The 14,729-nt window shown below is 45.9% G+C and overlaps 1 protein-coding gene across 7 annotated transcripts in view; it reads left to right on the top strand.

Annotated features, from left to right (window-relative positions):
* KCNU1 (potassium calcium-activated channel subfamily U member 1) overlaps positions 1–14,729 on the top strand; it is a 177,693-nt gene that overhangs the window by 77,423 nt on the left and 85,541 nt on the right. For all 7 annotated transcript variants that reach the window (XM_072027285.1, XM_072027287.1, XM_072027284.1 and 4 more), the window contains one exon: positions 3,491–3,655. The gene's annotated coding sequence lies outside the window, so the exon portion shown is untranslated. The remainder of the gene's footprint in view (positions 1–3,490; positions 3,656–14,729) is intronic.

Genomic DNA, 14,729 nt, shown 5'->3' with positions numbered 1-14,729 from the left:
AAGGTGTAGAGCAGCAGTCACGGCAGTCTGGGAATGGTGCACATCAGAACCCAGCTCTAGAGGGCAGGCACTGGAATAGCTTTTTTTTTTTTTCACAGAAAAAGGCAGTTCCAGAACTTCATCTGTGAATTGTGGCTTTTGCCTTCCACTTTTCTCTTTTCAAGTCCTTTTTGGCAGTAGAAGACGCTGCCTAGGAAAGAGAAACAAGAATGATTAAGACCAGTCACTATTGTCAGGCCTCTGCATGGCTCATTAGTGCTGGCAGACACCAGAAATGCACCTATCACTGCACAAAAGACCAGAAATAACTTTGGGAAATGGCTGCTGGGGTGGGGCTACAGGGAAAGGAAGAGGACTGTTGATTCATAGACTGCAGTGGGTGAAGATGGAGCCATTCAGGTGGACCAGCATGAGGCCTGTGCACTGCAGGGATTGCTCCAGAACTTCACGAAGCCTGCTTATTTTCTGGTATCACCAGCAAGGTATCTGTCCCACTTCTTGGGTGCACAGGCCTCGTGCTGGCTGTCTGCACAGGGTGAGCTGTGTCCTCTGTGGCAGCTACTTGCTTTGGCTCTGCCCAGTGCCTCTGGGAACAATCACAGCACCTGACTGAAGCTGCTCTGCTAACTATTACAGTTATTAGCTTGGACAAAAATAGGGTCTCTGCCTTCAGGATATTACAATATAAATAAAAACAGGAGCATGGCAATGGGGCAGGGTTGAAATACCTTTGATCCTCTGCTGTAAGCAATTGTATTGGGGTTGCTTTAAAACAAAAAGCAGCAGCTGCCCTTGGGAGATCATGGAACAAACCATGAGCATGAGGCAGAGCGGTCATTTACTGAGTGTCACTTGGAAATGTTCAGCAAATGTGGGTATGCTCAATACTCACAGAATCATAGAATGGGCTGGGCTGGAAGGGACCTTAAATGTCATCTAGGGCAGGGATGCCTCCCACTAGACCAGTTTGCCCAAAGCTCCATCCAACCTGGTTTTGAACACCTCCAAGGATGGGGCATCCACAGCTTCTCTGATTTAATAAATCCATGTCAGAATTCTTTCACTCAGAAATAGAATTGTTGATAGAAATTAGAGGTATTTTTATCTGTTGTTCAACTGAATAAGAAATGCTACCAAGTCATAATGAAACTTTTGCAAAATGTCCTTGTCTGACCCGGAGCTCGCCACTGCCACTTGCTTGAGAGGCCCCCACCTATTTGCTACATTTTCTCTTAAGCATCCATGAGGCCATCTCTGGATTTCAACTGGCAAAAGGCATTAATAGGGGAGAAGAGCTGCCTTTCTGCTGCAAGTGTGGTAATCCCTCCATTCCCACAGCCCCTGGGCGTGCGATCAGCTGCGGAGCAGAGAGCAGTGGAAGCCGAGGGCTCAGCCAGCTGCTCGGTGTGTCCCCAGCGGCAGCAGTAGCAGGAATGTAACAGACAAACACTATGGGGAGACCTGGTGTGCACCGAATCGGTGTATTAACCTCCTACCCTGAGAATATCAAGTAAGCAAATGTTTGGAAGTTTTAATTTATGAAGATTAGTGTGTCACATATATTTTGAGGAAACTTCGGGAGTGTTTTCCAGAAGTAAACCCCAAAACTTTTCCAGGATTTTCAGGCACTTTGTTGGTTAAAGGACCTTCAGCCCTTCCCATTCTCACAGCATCCTCTGCTGTGGTTCACACACAACTGTGTTAACATAAGTCTGGAATATCTCAACACATAATTATTTATCCTTCAATAAAACAAAGAAAACCATGTCTGAATCTGACTAATATCCCTTCCTCAGCCTGCCAAGTGGGGCCTTGTGTTTTCAGTATTGAAAACCAAGCCTGACTTGCTGCATATTTTGTGTTACCATGGTTTATGTCCAAATGCAAGGATTTAATTTTGTCCGTCATCAAACCATGGTTTCCATATGACACCAATACATTCCTTCCTCTGCCTGCTGTTCTGACAGACGACAGAATAGAATTAAACATTCCAACCAGCACACTTAAAACGCAAGAGCTTATGTTCCTTTGGCTTTGGAGATCAAGGGGCAGATCTTCAGTGGGTATAAATTGTCTTCACTGGAGCTATGAAAATTTACACCACTTACCCCAGCTGAGGTACAACCTTGGATGTATTTATTGCACGGCACAATTTCAAGAAGATAGATTCAGTAAGACTGAAAATACAATGGACTCCCCTTGTCTTCCTCTGTGCCTGGCTATAATGAATTATTATTGTTGGGTTTCCTTCTGGAGCAGTTACTGACCGGCCCAAATTATGCTTCTGGAAGCCAGTAGAGAGAAACCCCTGCGCATATTTATCCCCTGACTGCAGCTTGCCCTACCTGCCAGCCAGTTTCAGCTGAATGGTATCAACATTAAAAGAAGCCAATCCCCCGACTCTCCCAGACTGAGACTAGAAAAATGATCGGCTCCTTCTCAAAACACTGGCTGGTGTTTCAGAGGAGCCTGGGGGAATTATGCACGGATCTTTGAAATTTAAGCTCTGGATTTTGAAAGAATAGGTTTATTCCACACTTCACACCCTGGAAGGGCAGCTCATTGCCTGGGATGGCTGTGATGTCATCCCTTTGGGGAATTTTTTCAGATGAAGTCAGAGCAAAGTCCTAGGCCGTGTAGTGACCTCCATCTCGATCAGAACACCAGTGGTGTGATCCTGGGCTGGTGGCTTTTCAGATGCTCCTAACAGTTTCACTATCCGTCCGTCTGAGCATAGTGCTCAGTCAATATGCTGAAAATACGGTGTTCCAGCTGGGTGGTGTAACGAGGCAAAGCTGAAACTCCCTGTGGATGGGAAGAGGAGATGCACTATCCTCAGGAAGGAAAGAGAGCCCAGGATGATGATAGTAACAATCCAGCTGGGCCTGCAAGTCAACACCAGCCCTGGATTTAGCTGAGAACTTTGGCAGTTTTTGAAGTGCTTGGGATTTTGCCCTGGATCTAGGGTCTCCAGAGTGGTTGTTGTCAGGATTTGCTAGGTGGGGTAGGGCCACGGCTGCTGATGCCAATAGTCTAGGAGAGGGGAAGTGAAACCTACTGAGACTTGGGGATGAAACAAATTTGTATTAATTAAAAGCAAATGCTGTATGTTGGCTAATGGGTTCCAAAGCAGATGTTTGTCAAAATGGCCAAGAGATGGGTCATCTGAAAGCAGAAGTTATAAATAATAGCTACATTTCTAGTTATTTCATGTTTTCTTAGGTCAAAGCCAGGTGTCAGTCAGTGTTGGAAATATCATATATTGAAACATAATTGTGTTGTTACACTATAGGGAACTACGTGCCATCACTTCTGCATATCTGACCCATAAACCCAAACCCCTGTGCACTTAGAAATCTGTGCACAGCATTACATGTACAGCTCGCAGCCAGCTGAACAGACCTTTACGGGAAGGGAATGGTTTTGCAGGCAGAGGTAGGTACCATTGCTCCACCTATGACCAAATGGCTCTCTTCAATTCTATATTCAGGTGGATGCATCCTCACGAATGGCACTGGCACCTCTGCACATCTCCATCCCTGGAGGCAGCACCAAGGACTAGAGGCACTTTGCTCTGCTCAGTCCCAGGATGCAGCAGAAGGGGATGAAGAAAGAGGCACATAATCCTGTCTGTGATCCAATCCAGTTTTTCCAGGTAAGATTTCTGCGTCTATGTTGGCACCTAAATTTGGAATGTCTTACTCCTATAATGTGCTTTAATAATTTAACTGTGGTCTTCAGACCGGGTAAGTCTTCACTACTCACGCTGCAGATCAAACAGCCGATCCTGGGAGGCTCTTCCTATCAGCAGGGCTGCAGAAACATAAATACGTGTAGGGCCAAATTCACTGCTGGCACAAGTACACATAATGCACAGTCTTCAGAAAGATATACCTGCTTGCTCTTGAAATGAACATGGCCTGCTTATTTCCTCTTGGACCACTATATATAATATCCTCACGGAAACATACTCTGACCATGTTCTAGTATTTATATACGGTGTGGTACATGCTGTATAAATACCTATGGGTTCGATTGCCAGCACATAAATCAGCACAGTTAAACAAAGATACGGATTTACACTCCCTGCAATTCTGACTTTATAAATGGGTCAGTATGAGCCTGCTCCCAGCCTGGCACTTCATATGCAAATACCAGTCATTTCTTTAGGCAGTAGATGGTACGAATGGAAGTGTGGGCATCTAAATCTTCATACCAGGACTTCTGCATTCCACAGTCAGCTAGCCAGTGTGTGGATGAATGTAGAGAATACGACATAAATCTAGACTAACAGTCAAACTTCATTTTCCAGATGAAGTGAAATGCGATTTTTTCCCCCAAACTTTAAATATTTAAAGATGCTTCAGATTTAAAGAATGCTGCTCATTGTTTGTACTTAAATTTGCTTACAAATAGCGTAGTAAGGAAACATTTTTTTGAAAGGAAGAAATTTTGTTCATCTTGGGATGTATCCATGTGACTGTCTTCGTGTGTGTGTGGATGTTTAGGTATGTTTTTTATATCTTTGAAAATGTGTATGCTAGAGCAAAAAAAGACTATATTTAGAATTAATTTGTGTAAGTACATGTGCATGTAAAGACACCCTGTTATATACACACATTTTGTCACATATATATGTGCATATATAATAATGTTTGTATACACAAACACACACAAATTATGTACAGAAAATTAAGCATATGCCCATCTCACCCTAAATGGTGCATCCCTCCAAGGAACATCAAACCTATCTGTGTCAACAAACAGACCTCTCCAACCCAGGGAGATACTAATACAGATCTACAGAGAAAAACACAAATCTCTATACCTGTAAGGGCAGTTACCTGTTTAAACACCACATCTGCCCCTCTTCCAGTTACTCCCTCCCACTGCAGTCTCTGTCCCTCCCAGACAACACTCCCTAGCCAGGATCCTGTGATCTTTGCCCTCTTTTCCTTCAAATTAAATTTCAACTTTTTTTTTTTTTTTTCCAAATCTCTAGTAGAGTGACAAGCCGGTGCCAGAACTGTCTTTTAATACACAAAAGCATAAATAATGCCATCCATCAGAGCTGTCACTCAGAAAGATAGATTGCTACTTGTCCAGACACTGGAATGACACAAAAGTGAAAGTTAGAAACTGTCTCTTTTCTTTGCTCTCTTTCTTTTTCTTCTTCTTCTCCCTCTCTCTCTTTTTTTATTTGCCGGACTGCTTGATTCTGATTAATGGTGCTGTCAGGGAGGGATTCCGCTTGCCCGGATAATGAGTCAGGAATGTATTCCCTGTCACAAACACAGCAGATGTCAGGGGCAGAAGGGCCCGGGAATGCCAGAAACAATATACAGTTTCTTCCTAGTCCCCTGACAGGCCAATATGCTGCACAAGGTCTAATTTATGTAGACAAAATGCAGGCAAGGGGCTGTAGCAGCAAAGAAACTGTGCTGGGAAGTCTGAACTACAATACAGCAGGGGAGAGAGCTGAAGGGAGGTAATGAACGCTAGCAGTGGGACTCAATAGCACTGCATCAAATGGCCTTAACAAGAATGGCCCAGGACCACTTTGACTCCATTAAAGTGCACTTTACATCATTACAGAGAGAAATCAAACAGGGCAGAGGGCTTCTGTTTCCTTTAATGGCTCGATTAGGTTATTCACTCATCGGGGTTTGCAGCTGTCATAGTAATGCAGCAACTGCCAGGAGAGGTACAATAGCACTCGTGGCAGTGTGGGGCCCGTGCCCCCTCTCAAAGCGGAATGCATTCACTGGTCCTGCAAATTCCCCACGTGTATGCACCGACTGTGGCAGAGGCAGAATTAGAGGGGATTTGCCAGTCCCGCTAAAAGAATTTCAAAGCGATTTGTCTTGAGATGCCTTCACTTTTAGGGGTGGCCACCTGGAAGCACTGGAAAGGGGCCAGGTCCGTGCTGAAAGCTGAGCACCTGCCTTTGGCTATCTGGGGCCCTGGCTTGGCACACCAGCAAGAGGAGCCCACGTTGGCTGCACAGGATGCTGACCTTCCCCGTGCTGCAAAGAAACCCCAAGCTTTCCAGCTATAAAACGCTGATGTCATAAAAGTAACTCGCATATTGGGAAAATAAATTAGCATTTTGAAGTGCATGCAACTGCACTGGTCTGCTGCACTTTCTGATCAGCACTCAGGGGTGATTTGGCTTCCCAGTGCCTGTTCAGCACTTGGTGTAATCGGGTCCTGGTCCAGGAGGACTGATGCTCAGGGCTGTGGGGTGGTGTGCTTCCATCCCACAGCTACCAGGCTTCCTTACCTACATGCCACGACTAGGGAAAATGTTAGTTACAAGAGAATCATAGCTTGGGAAATGAAAAAGGGGTGATTCAAAGTCCTCTGATGTTCACCAAAGTTTCTGTATTTACATCAAAGAGTCATGAAGAAAACTCCCAAGCACCTGGGGAAAACCCCTTGAAGATGTCACGTCTAGCGACTGCTTAATTAAATCCTGTTATACTGCAAAATTCGGAGTGAAAAAAACACTTTGAAATTGGTTGTGCCAGAGGCAGTTTTCTACGGCTGTGGCTAGCAGCAAATTTCAGAGCTGCCTTTGGGTTGTGAGCCCTCTGCGATAGGGACCTTGTCTTGTTCCTCCCTGAGCTGCTGGCACAGGGGAGCCCTGGTCTGGGGAAGAGCTTCCTCCCACAGCAATAACACTGTAATAGCTGTTACCACAACAGGACTAGTCACTTGAAAGGGATTAATTCCTGTCTGGGATAAGTGTACTCATCTCCTCCCTAAATCTAGTTCTAGACCTTTTTTCTGAGGTCAGTCTTTCCAGTCTTAAAATGAACACCTTAAGGCATTCTCATCTTTATCTCACCTTTGAGTGTTTAGTCGTAGGCTGAACACAGCCATTTCACTGTCTTTAACCACGGTAAAAACAGTAATAAAAGGAAGAATATGTGAGCTGTTGTTCTCCAAGAGCCTGCTCTGGCTTTTATTTCCCTGCTTCTTAACTTGGGTTCTTAAGATGGGTTCTGCCACCCAGAGCCACAAGAGCAGGCAGGAGCTGCTTGGAATGGGGAAGGGTAGTCAGGATGCTGGGACTCGCAGATTGCATGGCCAGATTGAATAGGATTAAATGGAGGTCCTGAGTTTTCCCCTGACACTGTGCAGTACCCCAAGGCCTCGTGTATGCAGCACGTATTTTGGAGCAGTAAATCTAGGCAGCTTGTCTGAAAGTGACGCTGTTCTGGAGAAGCCTGTTTACACCGGTCACGGAGCTGTGCTAGCAGGGTCAGGTTTGCCAGACCCACGCTCTGAAGGCACGATGATATTTTTAGTCAGATGAGTATAAATCCAGCCACGGGGCCATATTTGATTTCATTTGCAGCAGCAGCAGCAGTCCAGAGCAGCTCTACTGCAAACACCGGCCTGTTTGTTCAGCAGCACAGCGTGGCACAGTGTGAGCCTCGGGGACAGGGGTGGCTGCAGAGCTGTCCCGCTGCTGGTTGCTGCTGCAGCAACTTGGCTTTATGGGGGCACAAAGGGCATGCTCAGCCCCCTCCACTGAAACCCAACTAGTGACTTTGTATTTGCCTAGGTGAAATCTCGTGTACTTCTGAGCCTCACAAAACCAAAGAAGTTGTCTCTGAAATGACATTTCCTACAAATGCCTGGAGTCCTTATCCTCTTGGATCCAGCAGTCAAGTCCATTCTCTCTACCTACAAATGAAGTCTTTCTGATCAGAGTAATGCAAGGAAAAAGAAAGGTTGCTTCCCAAGTCAATTGGCGGCCTTGTCCACAACACAGGGGACTGTAACTTGCATTGAAAAGACATTTCTTTCTAATTGAGTTATGTGTTTTGTGTTTTCTTTTTATTTTTTTTTTCTCCTAAAGCTCAACGTGTTTTTTATTTAAAATAACTTTATCTGCTTAGAATGTCCCTAATCAGAACCAGCACCTAACAGCCTGAAAATAAAGGAAATAAAATTAAAGATTGAAATTGTGTTGGTTTTACAAGCCTGAGGCCTTGTGAGGCTTGCTTCAGGAGAGGGGAGGGTAGGCAAGGGGCTCATTTTTCTTGGTTTTGCTTGTATTACTCTGATCAAAGAAGCATATTGTTAAGTAAGCACAAGTGTGGATTTAGAAATTTAGCACATTAAGACAGCTGTGATTGACATCAGATTGCAAGAGCCGGTGCTTGAAGGGAGTGCAGAGCAGAGAGATGGGGACGAGAAAGGTTCTCAGGTGCTGGCAGAGGGAGCTGGGCAGGACAGGGCACAGAGACTGAGCAAAATGGGCTTCTGTGGTGCTGCAGGTTAGGTATAGAGCAAGACTGTGAAAACTGTGAAAATTTGCTCTCTCTCCCTCTTGCTTTGTGATTTAAAGAGGGAGCTGGGTCTCAGCCCTGCTGGGGGAAACCAGGCTGAGCTCCTGGCACCTTCCTCAGCTGTAATGGAAATCCTATGGAAGCAGTTATGACGTGGACATTAATAACAATACAAGGAGTGCTCCACAGGCTGAGCATGGTTATGTATTACCAGTGGTGCTGAGACGAATGAGCACTGGTTAACAGCACAGCCTTGACTGTATGCTCTTGCATATCGCGTGTTTTTGGGAAGGGAACCCTCCAACCTCTCCGTCCCCCCTCGAGTCAGCGTTAGCAAGCAGCAGCTGAGCATTCGGTCGTGTGAGCTGTCACCTGCTGAACTTTGCAGAAGTTGCAGCCCCAAACATTTATGCTTATCGGAGTCAGCACAGCGTTTTGTGTAACCCGAGTCCTCGAAGGACCAGGTCAAAACCTGGTCAGCGTTAAGGCATCTCCCTGACTTCCCGTCCCCACAGCCCCGTGAGAGGGGATTAGATTTCAAACACGCCGTGTGTCATCTTTAAAAGACATAATACAAACAAGCGACACCCCAGGACCAGGCGTCTGCATCGGGGGCAGGAGGAGGGGAGAAAGGCACATCTGATCAAAGATGCCCCCAGCCGCTTCACCGAGGCACGTCCCTCAGGAAGGAGGCTGAAAAGACCAATTTTCACAGATCTCAGCACCAGGAAATAGGCATTTCATCATGAGTTGAGTCATGGAAAGGAGCATTCGGCCAGGCTGCTGCTGCTAAGGCAGAGACAAATGTAATTTATTACCCCGAGGCCTGCTGAGGCTTGGGGAACTCAGGAGGAACATGCAGCATTAAGGAGGCCTGGCCCCCTAGGAGGCTTTTTGGAGAGTGACTAATCGAGATGGGATATTCTCATCCATCTGAGCACATCCAGTCCTTTCACAGATTTGTGTCATAAAATAAACAGCACGTAGGTACTGGGAGAAGGGGCAGCCTGCCCATTAAAGTCCTGACCTGAAATTCAGGACACCTGGGTTCACTCACAGCACTTGTAGGTGGCTTATGCAATTCAGCAGGTCATTTAATCTTTTCCTCCACCATTTCCCCACCTGCAAGAGCTGATGACAGTGCACCCAGGTGCTAGGAAACACACGTTCCTGTAAGGAGGCAGTGGGGAGCTGCATGGGATGTTCCTGGGCCCTCTTGTGCCAGCTGGGGACACAATGGAGCCCAATCACTCCCTGTTACCTGCAGCTGCTGCATCAACAGCACTTTTAGTGTAGGCACAGGTGATCCAGGGGTGACACTGCAGATAGTTCATAGCCTAAAAGCCCCTCACTGGGATTTTTCACCTGCTGCTCGTAGAGGTGAGGGTATGACCCACCCTGCCCCAGCCTCACCTGCAGAGGGGCCTGATTTCAGCCAGGGTGCGTTTGGCCAAAGGCCTCGGGTAACTGATAAAAGAGTTGGGCTGGATTAAGGGCAGCTGCTGTGACCCGAGGGTGAGATGAAGCTGTGTCATCTACTATGTCTCAGCTCCTGCCTTTGTGGCAGCTTTCCTGGGGGCTCTCTGCATGTTCTGATGTTTCATCCTTCAGCCTGGTGTGTGTTTTGGATAAACAGAGCGGTGAGTTTATGCTAAGGGATGACTGTGTGATGTTGCGGGAGTGATTTCACATGGCTGTGCCTTCTTTAAGCTGTAGCTGAGGCTCCCACACTTTCACTGCAGGGGAGGAGTCATTAATATTTCTGAAATGTGTTAAGAATTTTTCAGGTGAGTGGGGGCCTTTTGCAGCAAGGTAACGTGTCTCTTTTTTTCATGTGAGTGGTGATTAACTGATAGTACGAAATGCTGAAGCCCACTACTTCCCATATGTGCAAGCGCGTGTGTGTGTGTAGCAAGGCCAGGCAAATGACTAATGCAAACCTGAAGAGAGACAGCAGAGCATATTGTAAAGATCAACCCTATTTCAGCTTATGTTCGAATCGGAAATGCCAGAGATTGTTTCATAGTCTTCTGCAATGTTCATTATAAAAGTCCCCAGATGGCAGATGGCTATTAGCTCACTGTGACCTATATAAATGTCAAACGTAAAGCTATTGCCCCAGTGAAAATCTCAAAATAAATAACAACAGGAGGGATGCTGTTCTGCTGCCACCAGGATTTATGGATTATGAATTCATGCTAATTCATCCTAAAGCCAGCAAAAGAATGAATCTTGTCCTTTTGGAGGGATTCACTTAACACCTGCTTGCGGATGAATTCAAGTCCCATGTGCCTGATTCTTCACCGATGTCTTCCCTGTGTCCCCTTCCAGTTGTAGGCAGCTTCCCCCAGAGGGCTGGCGGGTTCCTGGGAAGAGCAGGGGATGTGCAGGGTGGTATTGATTAACGTGAGACAGCGCCAGCGTCACTCACTGCAGGCAGCGGGGACTTTCTTTTGTTTGCCAAAACCGTGTAACAACAACATGAACAATGATCTCGGATTGTTTTCTTTGCCCTTATTGATCACCGTGTCACCTGTCAGTCCAAAAAGGGGTGATTTCTCCCTAGGTTTTTAGGAAGCGCCTGGTTACAAAGGCCAACCTGTGCTTGTAAGCACGGGCTGCTTGCTTACATCGCTTTGTTTGGAGGAGGAAGGGGGCTTGGTTTGCTCCCTTGTTCTGTTATTGTGGCCTTGAAGCTAATCAAAATAATGCATACCACAAGTAATTGCAATTTCTGTAGCAAAACTTTCCCCGTCCTTCTCCCTAAAATCAGCAAAGAGCATGGTGGAACAGATGCACTTTGTAGAAAGCCCAGAAAATTAGCTGTTAAATCTCCCTCTGGTCTCGTTCGCATCATCATCCATCTGTGGTAGCTGTGTCACCAGAACTGCTCCAAAAGGGACAGGAGCTGCCCCGGGCTGTGCTGCAGCAGCAGGATGGGTCTGTTGGGGTCCCGGGGCTGCTGAAGGCGGGGTGCTGTCCTGGGCACCCCCAGTGCCTCGAGCAGCTCCCAGGAGCTGAAGCAGCATGGCAGCAGCACCCTGTGCAACCCAGAAGCTCCAAAGTATGCTTAGGGCTTGTCTGTGTGGGGAGCCGTGAGGAGTAACTAATTGTATGAGGTTACAAACAGAAGTTCAAGGCTATTAAACCCCCATGTGGCTGCTCTGCCTCAGAATAACACGTCTGTAGCTTGCTGCAGTTTCATCTAACCACAGGGCTTTGATGTATGCTCATTAACTTCATACCTTGGCTCCGTTTGTCTCAACTTTTCACAATGTACCCTGTAGACAAGACCTTTGAGAGGAAAAGAATTGCATTCACAAGTTTCAGGGAATTTGCCCTAAATGGCCATTTTAGGATGATAGGCTAGATCGTTCAGCAATTGCCATTTAGTATGTTCATTTATATTTGTTTTTATGGTGTTCAGATGATATCAGGGACACATAGTACTCAGCAGTGAGGAAACAGAAGAAAATTGTGGGGGGGGAAAAAGGTAAAATAAACTGCAACTGGAAAGACTTACTTGTTTTTTAAAAAATGTTTTTGAGGGGAAAAAGTAATTGCTATTAAAATTCTTTAAGTTTCACCAACACGAATTACGTGTGTTTTTTTAATATATTACTTGGTGAAAACATAAATGAGCTGATCTTAGAAATATTTAATCCTCATAAAAGGCATTTTGGTAAACAAAAATATATGTGAATATTTTATTAATGCTTTTGATAAAGATGTGAATAAGTAGTGACATCATGCAGGGAATGAATCAGGTTATTAAAAAATTAAGAGGAAAGTAGGAATGTGGGTTAATTTTATCAATGCAGAAACAACTTCAACCATGTTTTTCTCACAAACACAAGATTTCATTTTTGAGCTGTTGCAATAATAAACATTCCCAAAAAGCATAAACTTGCTTTCATTTCTTAGCACGCTGATTTATACGTTGGCTGAAAGCTTGCAGGTCTCTGAAGCTGAGAATCTCTTTTTAAAAATAAACCCTGTGTCATACCCAGAGGTGCACTGCTGTTCCCTGGTGATAGCAGAATTGAGAAATGAGGTGTATGTCGTGTACAGGGCATATGCTGTGTGCGAGGAAACACTGGTTAGACTGCTACAACATCTCCAAAAGCCAAGTCAGGCCTTGGAGCACTGTGTAGTAAATCCAGGGCTCAAACCTCTTGTGTAGTTAATGACCAGAGCTCTAAAAAATGTGTATTAAGCATGACATTAAAGTGCCAGTGCTAAATACTTCACATACTAAGTGCAGTCCTGCCTGACATAAATTAGGAGCAATTAAATGTTACAGAAACTAGAACTGCGCGGTAGTTGTGACCAGTCTGCACTGGAGCTAACGTGTAGCCAAAAGGAATGGTCTGATTTATGGTGTTGGTTAGTCAGAAGTCGGGACTGGAAGTGGCTGTGTTTGCTGTTCTTATCCTCTAGTCCTGCAGGGCACGCCGCCCTGCTCGGAGCTGCATCGCCTCCTGCAGCAGTGGCTGGGTTAGCTGGACTTGCAGGGGGAAACATTCCCTGGATATGGCTGTCAGTGACAAATGCTGTCATTTTTATGGTAATCCCAGTAATTTAGTCCCAGTGACTGCTTGCTGCTTTAACCCACCTGTTCCAAGTGGCCACAGAACAGAGGGCCCTGGTACCTTGGGTATAAATGAGATTTCTCCTCTGAAGTCCCTGAAGCTGTTTGTTTGTGTGAAGTGACAGTCCAGCCTAGCACTGGAAAAAGTTCCGAAGATGGTAAAATATCTTAAATACATTTTTATTTTATAGTGGGTTGCATCTTTTCTTGAAAAACACAGTGAGGAAGCATGCAGGTCCACTTCCCGTTTGATCCATTCCTGCTGTTCCACAGCATTAGATGGACGGGCTACTGAAATTGCACTTGAAAATTAATTTCCCGCAAAGCTTTTGCCAACAGCTGACAGGTGACAGATTGCTGCATTGGTTGTGTATGTATTGTTTGTGCCCTAATGTGAAATGGAGGTCTTTGAACAATGTCTTTTTGTTTTTCTTTTCTTTTATTAAAGCTGCAATTCCACTATGACAAAAATTACAGCCACTGGCTAGCGCCACACAGAGGTGTGTGAGCTCGTGTTGAGCCCCCAACTCTGCAATCAGCAGAGCTGTGCCCAAGGTAATTAACTGGGCAGGGAGGGCTAATAGGCTCGGGATCCTCAGCATGCATCTGTAGTCCTCTTGGATGGAGGCGAGGATCTCTGCCTGGCATTGCAGAGCGACACGTGGAGCAGCTTGTGGCTCGTTGCTGAGAGTGAAGTGAGTTCTGGAAGAAAGGACAAAGGGATTCAGTTCAATCCTCTTCTTATGTCATACCGAACTTTTATGTCAGGAAGAAGGAAAAAAAAAAAAAGGAAACAGGAAAAACAATAGCTTCAATAGGGAACTAAGTCCTTATTTTGTGCTCGTGGGGTTTCAACCATGGAGGTTCATTTGCTGTGCTGCCACTGCTGGGACTCAGGAGACAGCCCAAGGGATGCAGAACTGGTGGGAACGATGGCAGAATGAGGCCTGTTGTTATGCCAGGCCTGCAGAGAGAGGAAAAGACAGCTTGGCTGAGAGCAGATCTTTTCTCGGAGGCCCAGCTCCAGCTGCCCATGGAAGCCAAGTAAATCTGTGCGAGATGACGGTATTTGAGGAATTGCCACTGCAGAAGATGAGGGTGAAACACCAGCGGCCCTTGTTCTGTAGCAGCGCAGCAGGGGTAGAGTTAACGTGACCTAGAAGCAGAAACAAAGAAGGCTTTCCTTTTTCATTCTTTGGCATGCATGTTTCTTGCTTCTCTGAGTATTTGCATGACCATAAATTCAGAGCTCTGGAGGATATTTTCAGCCAAAGACTACATGTGCAGGATACCATAATGTAAACTGCATATGTTGTGAGAAGTTGTTAAATGGAACCAGCAGATGATAATGTGCCCAGCATTGCTGCTAACATCACTTGATTTCCTCCCACCATAGGTAAAACAAGACCTCTTCCCAATCAATTCTAACTTTCTGACAGGCCTATAAATTAACATAAAGAAGAGAATGTTTTTTGGCTACCAGACCTCCACTGGAGACCTGGGAGCTGGCCCCGGATCCCAAGAGTGGCTCTGGTTCAGGGGGAGCGCAGGCGCATGCAGCACACTCAGGCTTCGTTTGCCATTTCCCATTTCTGCGCTCTGCCTCGCAGACAACAACACGTGTTGGAAAAAGTCTGGCACAGCCCAGTACATCTGCCACCTTTCCCAGTCTCTTTCCCAGCCCTTTTGCAGTGCAAATGGCTGTTCCCCCCTTCTGGGTGGATTTAGGGACAAAGGGAGCTGCGGTGTTTGCTCCTGGCTTGAGGATGTGCAGCTGTTAGAGGCACGTGGTGAACACCGCAGACCTGTTCTGAGGAACTCACCATCAGCTTCAA

Source organism: Anas platyrhynchos, chromosome 23, assembly GCF_047663525.1.
Source record: "Anas platyrhynchos isolate ZD024472 breed Pekin duck chromosome 23, IASCAAS_PekinDuck_T2T, whole genome shotgun sequence".
NCBI classification, from domain to species: domain Eukaryota; kingdom Metazoa; phylum Chordata; class Aves; order Anseriformes; family Anatidae; genus Anas; species Anas platyrhynchos.
This window is presented reverse-complemented; position numbering and strand designations above follow the sequence as displayed.